At 36.7% G+C, this 6,890-nt stretch overlaps 7 non-coding genes across 7 annotated transcripts; 1 reads left to right on the top strand and 6 right to left on the bottom strand.

Annotated features, from left to right (window-relative positions):
• Positions 1 to 3,573: 3,573 nt before the first annotated feature.
• On the bottom strand, positions 3,574 to 3,645 carry trnaq-cug (transfer RNA glutamine (anticodon CUG)). Its single transcript has one exon. It is a non-coding gene; the product is annotated as a tRNA-Gln (tRNA).
• A 130-nt stretch (positions 3,646 to 3,775) lies between these two features.
• On the bottom strand, positions 3,776 to 3,848 carry trnav-aac (transfer RNA valine (anticodon AAC)). Its single transcript has one exon. It is a non-coding gene; the product is annotated as a tRNA-Val (tRNA).
• Positions 3,849 to 5,007: 1,159 nt separating this feature from the next.
• trnaq-uug (transfer RNA glutamine (anticodon UUG)) lies at positions 5,008 to 5,079 on the bottom strand. Its single transcript has one exon. It is a non-coding gene; the product is annotated as a tRNA-Gln (tRNA).
• Positions 5,080 to 5,209: 130 nt separating this feature from the next.
• On the bottom strand, positions 5,210 to 5,282 carry trnav-aac (transfer RNA valine (anticodon AAC)). The gene has a single exon. It is a non-coding gene; the product is annotated as a tRNA-Val (tRNA).
• Positions 5,283 to 5,804: 522 nt separating this feature from the next.
• On the bottom strand, positions 5,805 to 5,876 carry trnaq-uug (transfer RNA glutamine (anticodon UUG)). The gene has a single exon. It is a non-coding gene; the product is annotated as a tRNA-Gln (tRNA).
• Positions 5,877 to 6,006: 130 nt separating this feature from the next.
• Positions 6,007 to 6,079, bottom strand: trnav-aac (transfer RNA valine (anticodon AAC)). The gene has a single exon. It is a non-coding gene; the product is annotated as a tRNA-Val (tRNA).
• Positions 6,080 to 6,246: 167 nt separating this feature from the next.
• Positions 6,247 to 6,320, top strand: trnai-aau (transfer RNA isoleucine (anticodon AAU)). The gene has a single exon. It is a non-coding gene; the product is annotated as a tRNA-Ile (tRNA).
• Positions 6,321 to 6,890: the final 570 nt, after the last annotated feature.

Below are 6,890 nucleotides of genomic sequence, written 5' to 3'. Positions count from 1 at the left end.
TTATTCTTATACCCAAGCTGTTTCCTGCTTGGAATAATGAATTCTTTGTGCCAGGAGCCCAAGATGGATGATATCTGTGAGCCATGTAGGTAAGGGTCCTTCATTGAATTGGAAATCAGGATTTTCAGGATCAAATTCCTTCAATGAAGTCAATGAGGGATTGAACCCATGACCTTGGCACTACTAGCACCACACTCTAACCAGCTGAGCTAACCAGCCACACAGAATGGTAAGTTTCCATGTTTTTAAGAAAAACTTGGCGATGTGAAAAAGTCCTCATATTCTAATGTTTTTCAAAATCAGCATGAGTAGAGGTATATTATCCAGCTTTCTATTATTTTGAAATGTTGATTTAATTTTAAAACATTTTTTAGTTTGAAGTATTGATTTTATTTTTCAACCTTCTTTATATTTCAATGTTTTTCACATTTTCCACCATTTTTCATTTTTCAAGTGTTGATTGTCTGATTGGGCTTTGAACCCATGACCTTGGCGTTATTAGCACCACGCTCTGACCAGCTGAGCTAACCGGCCATACACGATACTGTCATCTCATCGATGGGGTTAAAGGTCAGCAAGAATTCTATGGCGCAGTGGTCTGTACTCTGAATCCAGGTATCTGAGTGAAAGCCTCACTAGAATCTTGAAGCATCTGACATCTTCAAATTTGGAATCTAAAACTGAAATAGAAGAAGCGTTCAGTTTCTGTAGTGTAGTGGTTATCACATTTGTTTTACATGCTAAAGGTCTCTGGTTTGAAACCAGACAAACAGATTTTGTAAATTATGCTTCTCACAGTTAGACAACAAGAGTCTTCCTCTTTCGTGATGGTTCATTTGCCAATCGACTTCATTGTAAGCATCTTTGAAATCGAGGCTACTTTACTTAAAATGCCACTTGGTGGTTCTATGGTGGACTTTAGTGGTGTCACCAAGTAAAAGTGAGAAGTAAAGTTACTTTCTCTTTACTTAATTTAAAGAGAACCCCCCAAAATAATGTTTTGTTATATAATAATTAAATGAAAACTAAAAAACCTTGACAAGAGTTGTTTTGTTTCACATTAAGATTAGTTTGATTTGAAACGCTTCAAAGCAAGTAACAGAAAAAGCAATATAAGTCATCTAGCAAATAGCTTTGCAGCTCTCTTTGCAAACAGGTGCTACCAGCGGAAAGACTATCAGAAAAATGTCCTCAATTAAAACCAGAGAAAACCTTTGCCTGGTGGAGAATTGAATGTGTTTTATGATACTGATAACATGCAGAGTTCAGGTTTATATTCAATAATTCAGAAACGCAGCATGTGTAAACATCTGTGAAAGATGAGAGAAGTCAGGCAAACATGGCAAGATGCCACATAACATACCTGAAGACTGAATCTTTGAAGATAAATGGGTTGCTTCAATTGAATTTAGGTCATGGGGTGACTTCAAATGATTCAGCGCACAGGCACAACGTCTTGAATTATTTATTTTCCCTTGGGGATGAAAGCGGAGACTCCAGTACGATAAAACCAGAAGACTAAGACCTTGATCTTCAGGCTGCGAGTCTGAAAGTCATCACTCAGGAAAAAAAATCAGCTGAAGCAACTTTGATTATAAATTAAAGGTGATAGATAACTCATATCAGTGCATTGACCAATGGTAATAATTAGCTATCTTAATGAATTCAGTTTACTTTAGGGTAGGAAATGACTCAGAACATACATCACCACAAAGATGACCTAAAGCATGTGAAGCTTTTATCAGCCGGCGTTGAAAAGATAAAGGCAGAATGTCTTCTGGCAGTCGCCTTCTTTGTAAATCCGGTTTTACTGCTTCATGCTGCAGCTCATATCTGTTTGACCAGGCGAACAGAAAACCCCGTTAGGAATCATTGTGTGCTTCACCAGGGGTGACGGAGAACGGGCTCTGTTCTCTGGAACTGTGTGGAAAAACTGTGAACGCAGCTCAGCCATTTGTCATGACTCTGAGGTGCTGATTTCAAAGAAAATACAAGTAATGGTGCATTCAGTCTGCATGGCTCTCTTCTGGCTTAATGAGGAAAAATGTGCATGAACATATTGAGGCTGCAGTGTGTTCCTTCTGACTTCTCTTAGTCCTGAAAAAAACTATCTGTCTTATCTTATGACTGGTGGTCTTCCTTAGTAGCTTAATCAAAAGGTCAATCATTAAAGTTTATTTATATAGCACATTTCAGCAGCAACAAGACAGTTCAAAATGTTTTACATGATAAAAACAAAAAAATAAGAAATCATTAAAAACAACATACTGTCAACAACTGTGAAACCAGTGACAGACACTGCATTTTGTCAAGTGCTATTGATAAAGTCATCTGCCAAATGTATAAACATGATTTTGTTTAGTAGGTTACCTGACCAGGTGATGTCACATTGACTTTAAATTCAATATGAGGTATTTTTAATCCTGAATAGTCAGGCATTTCTCTGTATCTAAGTGGGTAAAGACTATTTAATCGATAGGTGAGACGTGAACTCCAGCTACAGTATGCAAGTTCAGATGGCAGCTGGGAGCTTTCTGTCTGTAGTTAACACTTCCTGTTAAACTTGTATGGTGGATTAATTGAGTCACGAGAATAAGGTACAAAGTTAAGTTTGTTTTTTTAGCGGGATCCTGTCAAGGGCGTAGATACCATCTCATTATTGGGGGGAACCATAAACAGGAAAATTTCTTAAAACCAATTTTGGGGGGGTCGGCAAAGTTACAGTCAAAAGTAACTTAAAATGTGGTTTGAAAAGTTTTTAATTTTTAAAAACTTAAAAGTTTAAAACTTAAAAGTTTTTAAGTTTTCACAAATTCCTTGTGTAAGTTGTTCTTTAATCCATGGAAACTCAACATTAGCAGGTCAGAGCGGGGTACTAATAGGTCATGGATTCAATCCCCATACTGGTCAATTAAAATACAATATATTTCAGACAATCAACACTTCAAAATAAAAATGGATGAAAAATAAAATCAATATTTCCAAACAAAAAATGGCTCTAAAATTCTTCAAAACTCTTCAAAATAAAAATGGGTCGGAATTAAAATCAACACTTCAAAATAAATAATGGCTCTTAAATACAATCAACACTTTAAAATAAAAAAGTGCTAGGAAGTATACCTTTATGCAAGTTGACATTGAAAAACATTAGAATATGAGCACTTTTGTTAAGATCATCTACGTTTTTAGCAAATCGATGAAAACTCATCAATCTGAAAGGTCGGTTTGCTCAGCTGGTCAGAGCGTGTTGCTAATAATGCCAAGATCATGGGTTCAAACCCCATACTGGCCAGTTGAAATATAGTGTTTGAAACAATCAAGACTGCAAAGTAACAAAAGGATTTAATTTAAACCATTTTACATTTTGATCCAAAAAACATTAGAATACGAGCACTTTTCTCAAATTGTGGTTTATTGTGGTAATATCATGCACTTTTTCTGAAATCCATGAAAACTCAGTAACTGGGTGAACAAACTGTCAGACTTATATTTGTGCCTAATTTCACATTACAGTCCATAAACTAAGCCTGGGATAAAAAGAAATGTATTGAAGATGTCAGGAACAGAGACAAATGGTTCTACTGAGACTTGAACTCAGATCTCTGGATTCAGAGTCCAGAGTGCTAACCATTACACCATAGAACCACCAAGTGGCATTTTAAGTAAAGTAGCCTCGATTTCAAAGATGCCTACAATGAAGTGGGTTGGCAAATGAACAATCACGAAAACTCTTGTTCTCTCACTGCACCCTGTGAGAAGCATAGCGTACAAAATCTGTTTCTGTCTGGTTTCGAACCAGAGACCTTTTGCGTGTTAAGCAAACGTGATAACCACTACACTACAGAAAATGAACGCGTCTTCTGTTTCAGTTTTAGATTCCAAATTTGAAGATGTCAGATGCTTCAAGATTCTAGTGAGGCTTTCACTCAGATACCTGGATTCAGAGTACAGACCACTGCGCCATAGAATTCTTGCTGACCGTTAACCCCTTCGATGAGATGACAGTATCATGAATGGCCGGTTAGCTCAGCTGGTCAGAGGGTGGTGCTAATAACGCCAAAGTCATGGGTTCAAACCCCATACTGGCCAGTTTAAATACACATTTTTTCAGATAATTGACTTCAAAGTAGCAAGAGGATTTATGTTAAACCATTTCATATGTTGATTTAGAAAAACATAGGAATATGAGCATTTTTATCCAATCCAAATTGTGGTAAAATCATGTAAGTTCTTCTTAAATCCATGAAAACTCAATAGTTCGTAAGGTAGGATAGCTCAGCAGATCGGAGCGTGGTGCTGGTAACACTGAGGTCATGGGTTCAATCCCCATACTGGTCAATTCATAGCTAAGGTCTTTCAGACAATCAACATTTCAAAATATAAAAAGGGTAAGCAATAAAATCAACACTTCCAAATAAAAAGACACTTAAAACTACAAAATGGTTCATAACTAAAATCCATACTTCAAAATAAATAATGGTTCATGAATTCAAAATAAATAATGGCTCTTAAACACAATCAACACTTTAAAATAAAAAAGTGCTAGGAAGTATACCTTTATGCAAGTTGACATTGAAAAACATTAGAATATGAGCACTTTTGTTAAGATCATCTACGTTTTTAGCAAATCGATGAAAACTCATCAATCTGAAAGGTCGGTTTGCTCAGCTGGTCAGAGCGTGTTGCTAATAATGCCAAGATCATGGGTTCAAACCCCATACTGGCCAGTTGAAATATAGTGTTTGAAACAATCAAGACTGCAAGTAACAAAAGGATTTAATTTAAACCATTTTACATTTTGATCCAAAAAACAGTAGAATACGAGCACTTTTCTCAAATTGTGGTTTATTGTGGTAAGATCATGCACTTTTTCTGAAATCCATGAAAACTCAGTAACTGGGTGAACAAACTGTCAGACTTATATGTGTGCCTAATTTCACATTACAGTCCATAAACTAAGCCTGGGATAAAAAGTAATGTATTGAAGATGTCAGGAACAGAGAGAAATGGTTCTACTGAGACTTGAACTCAGATCTCTGGATTCAAAGTCCAGAGTGCTAACCATTACACCATAGAACCACCAAGTGGCATTTTAAGTAAAGTAGCCTTGATTTCAAAGATGCCTACAATGAAGTCGGTTGGCAAATGAACCATCACGAAAACTCTTGTTCTCTCACTGCACCCTGTGAGAAGCATAACGTACAAAATCTGTTTCTGTCTGGTTTCAAACCAGAGACCTTTTGCGTGTTAAGCAAACGTGATAACCACTACACTACAGAAACTGAACGCTTCTTCTGTTTCAGTTTTAGATTCCAAATTTGAAGATGTCAGATGCTTCAAGATTCTAGTGAGGCTTTCACTCAGATACCTGGATTCAGAGTACAGACCACTGCGCCATAGAATTCTTGCTGACCGTTAACCCCATCGATGAGATGACAGTATCACGTATGGCCGGTTAGCTCAGCTGGTCAGAGAGTGGTGCTAATAACGCGAATGTCATGGGTTCAAACCCCATACTGGCCAGTTGAAATATAGTGTTTGAAACAATCAAGACTGCAAAGTAACAAAAGGATTTAATTTAAACCATTTTACATTTTGATCCAAAAAACAGTAGAATACGAGCACTTTTCTCAAATTGTGGTTTATTGTGGTAAGATTATGCACTTTTTCTGAAATCCATGAAAACTCAGTAACTGGGTGAACAAACTGTCAGACTTATATTTGTGCCTAATTTCACATTACAGTCCATAAACTAAGCCTGGGATAAAAAGAAATGTATTGAAGATGTCAGGAACAGAGACAAATGGTTCTACTGAGACTTGAACTCAGATCTCTGGATTCAAAGTCCAGAGTGCTAACCATTACACCACAGAACCACCAAGTGGCATTTTAAGTAAAGTAGCCTCGATTTCAAAGATGCCTACAATGAAGTCGGTTGGCAAATGAACCATCACGAAAACTCTTGTTCTCTCACTGCACCCTGTGAGAAGCATAACGTACAAAATGTGTTTCTGTCTGGTTTCGAACCAGAGACCTTTTGCGTGTTAAGCAAACGTGATAACCACTACACTACAGAAACTGAACGCTTCTTCTGTTTAAGTTTTAGATTCCAAATTTGAAGATGTCAGATGCTTCAAGATTCTAGTGAGGCTTTCACTCAGATACCTGGATTCAGAGTACAGACCACTGCGCCATAGAATTCTTGCTGACCGTTAACCCCATCGATGAGATGGGGGTATCATGTTTGGCCGGTTAGCTCAGCTGGTCAGAGCGTGGTGCTAATAACGCCAAAGTCATGGGTTCAAACCCCATACTGGCCAGCTTAAATACACATTTTTTCAGATAATTGACTTCAAAGTAGCAAGAGGATTTATGTTAAACCATTTCATATGTTGATTTTGAAAAACATAGGAATATGAGCATTTTTATCCAATCTAAATTGTGGTAAAATCATGTAAGTTCTTCTTAAATCCAAGAAAACTCAACAGTTTCTAAGGTAGGATAGCTCAGCAGGTCGGAGCGTGGTGCTGGTAACACTGAGGTCATGGGTTCAATCCCCGTACTGGTCAATTCATATCTAAGGTCTTTCAGACAATCAACATTTCAAAATATAAAAAGGGTAAGCAATAAAATCAACACTTCCAAATAAAAACAACAATCAACACTTAAAACTACAAAATGGTTCAAAACTAAAATCCATACTTCAAAATAAATAATGGTTCATGAATTCAAAATAAATAATGGCTCTTAAACACAATCAACACTTTAAAATAAAAAAGTGCTAGGAAGTATACCTTTATGCAAGTTGACATTGAAAAACATTAGAATATGAGCACTTTTGTTAAGATCATCTACGTTTTTAGCAAATCGATGAAAACTCATCAATCTGA

The sequence above is a fragment of the Poecilia mexicana genome, unplaced genomic scaffold, assembly GCF_051168715.1.
Source record: "Poecilia mexicana isolate PSO_F unplaced genomic scaffold, ASM5116871v1 scaffold_7, whole genome shotgun sequence".
NCBI classification, from domain to species: Eukaryota; Metazoa; Chordata; class Actinopteri; order Cyprinodontiformes; family Poeciliidae; genus Poecilia; species Poecilia mexicana.
The sequence above is the reverse complement of the archived record's forward strand: the minus strand, read 5'-3'. Positions and strand labels throughout refer to the sequence as shown.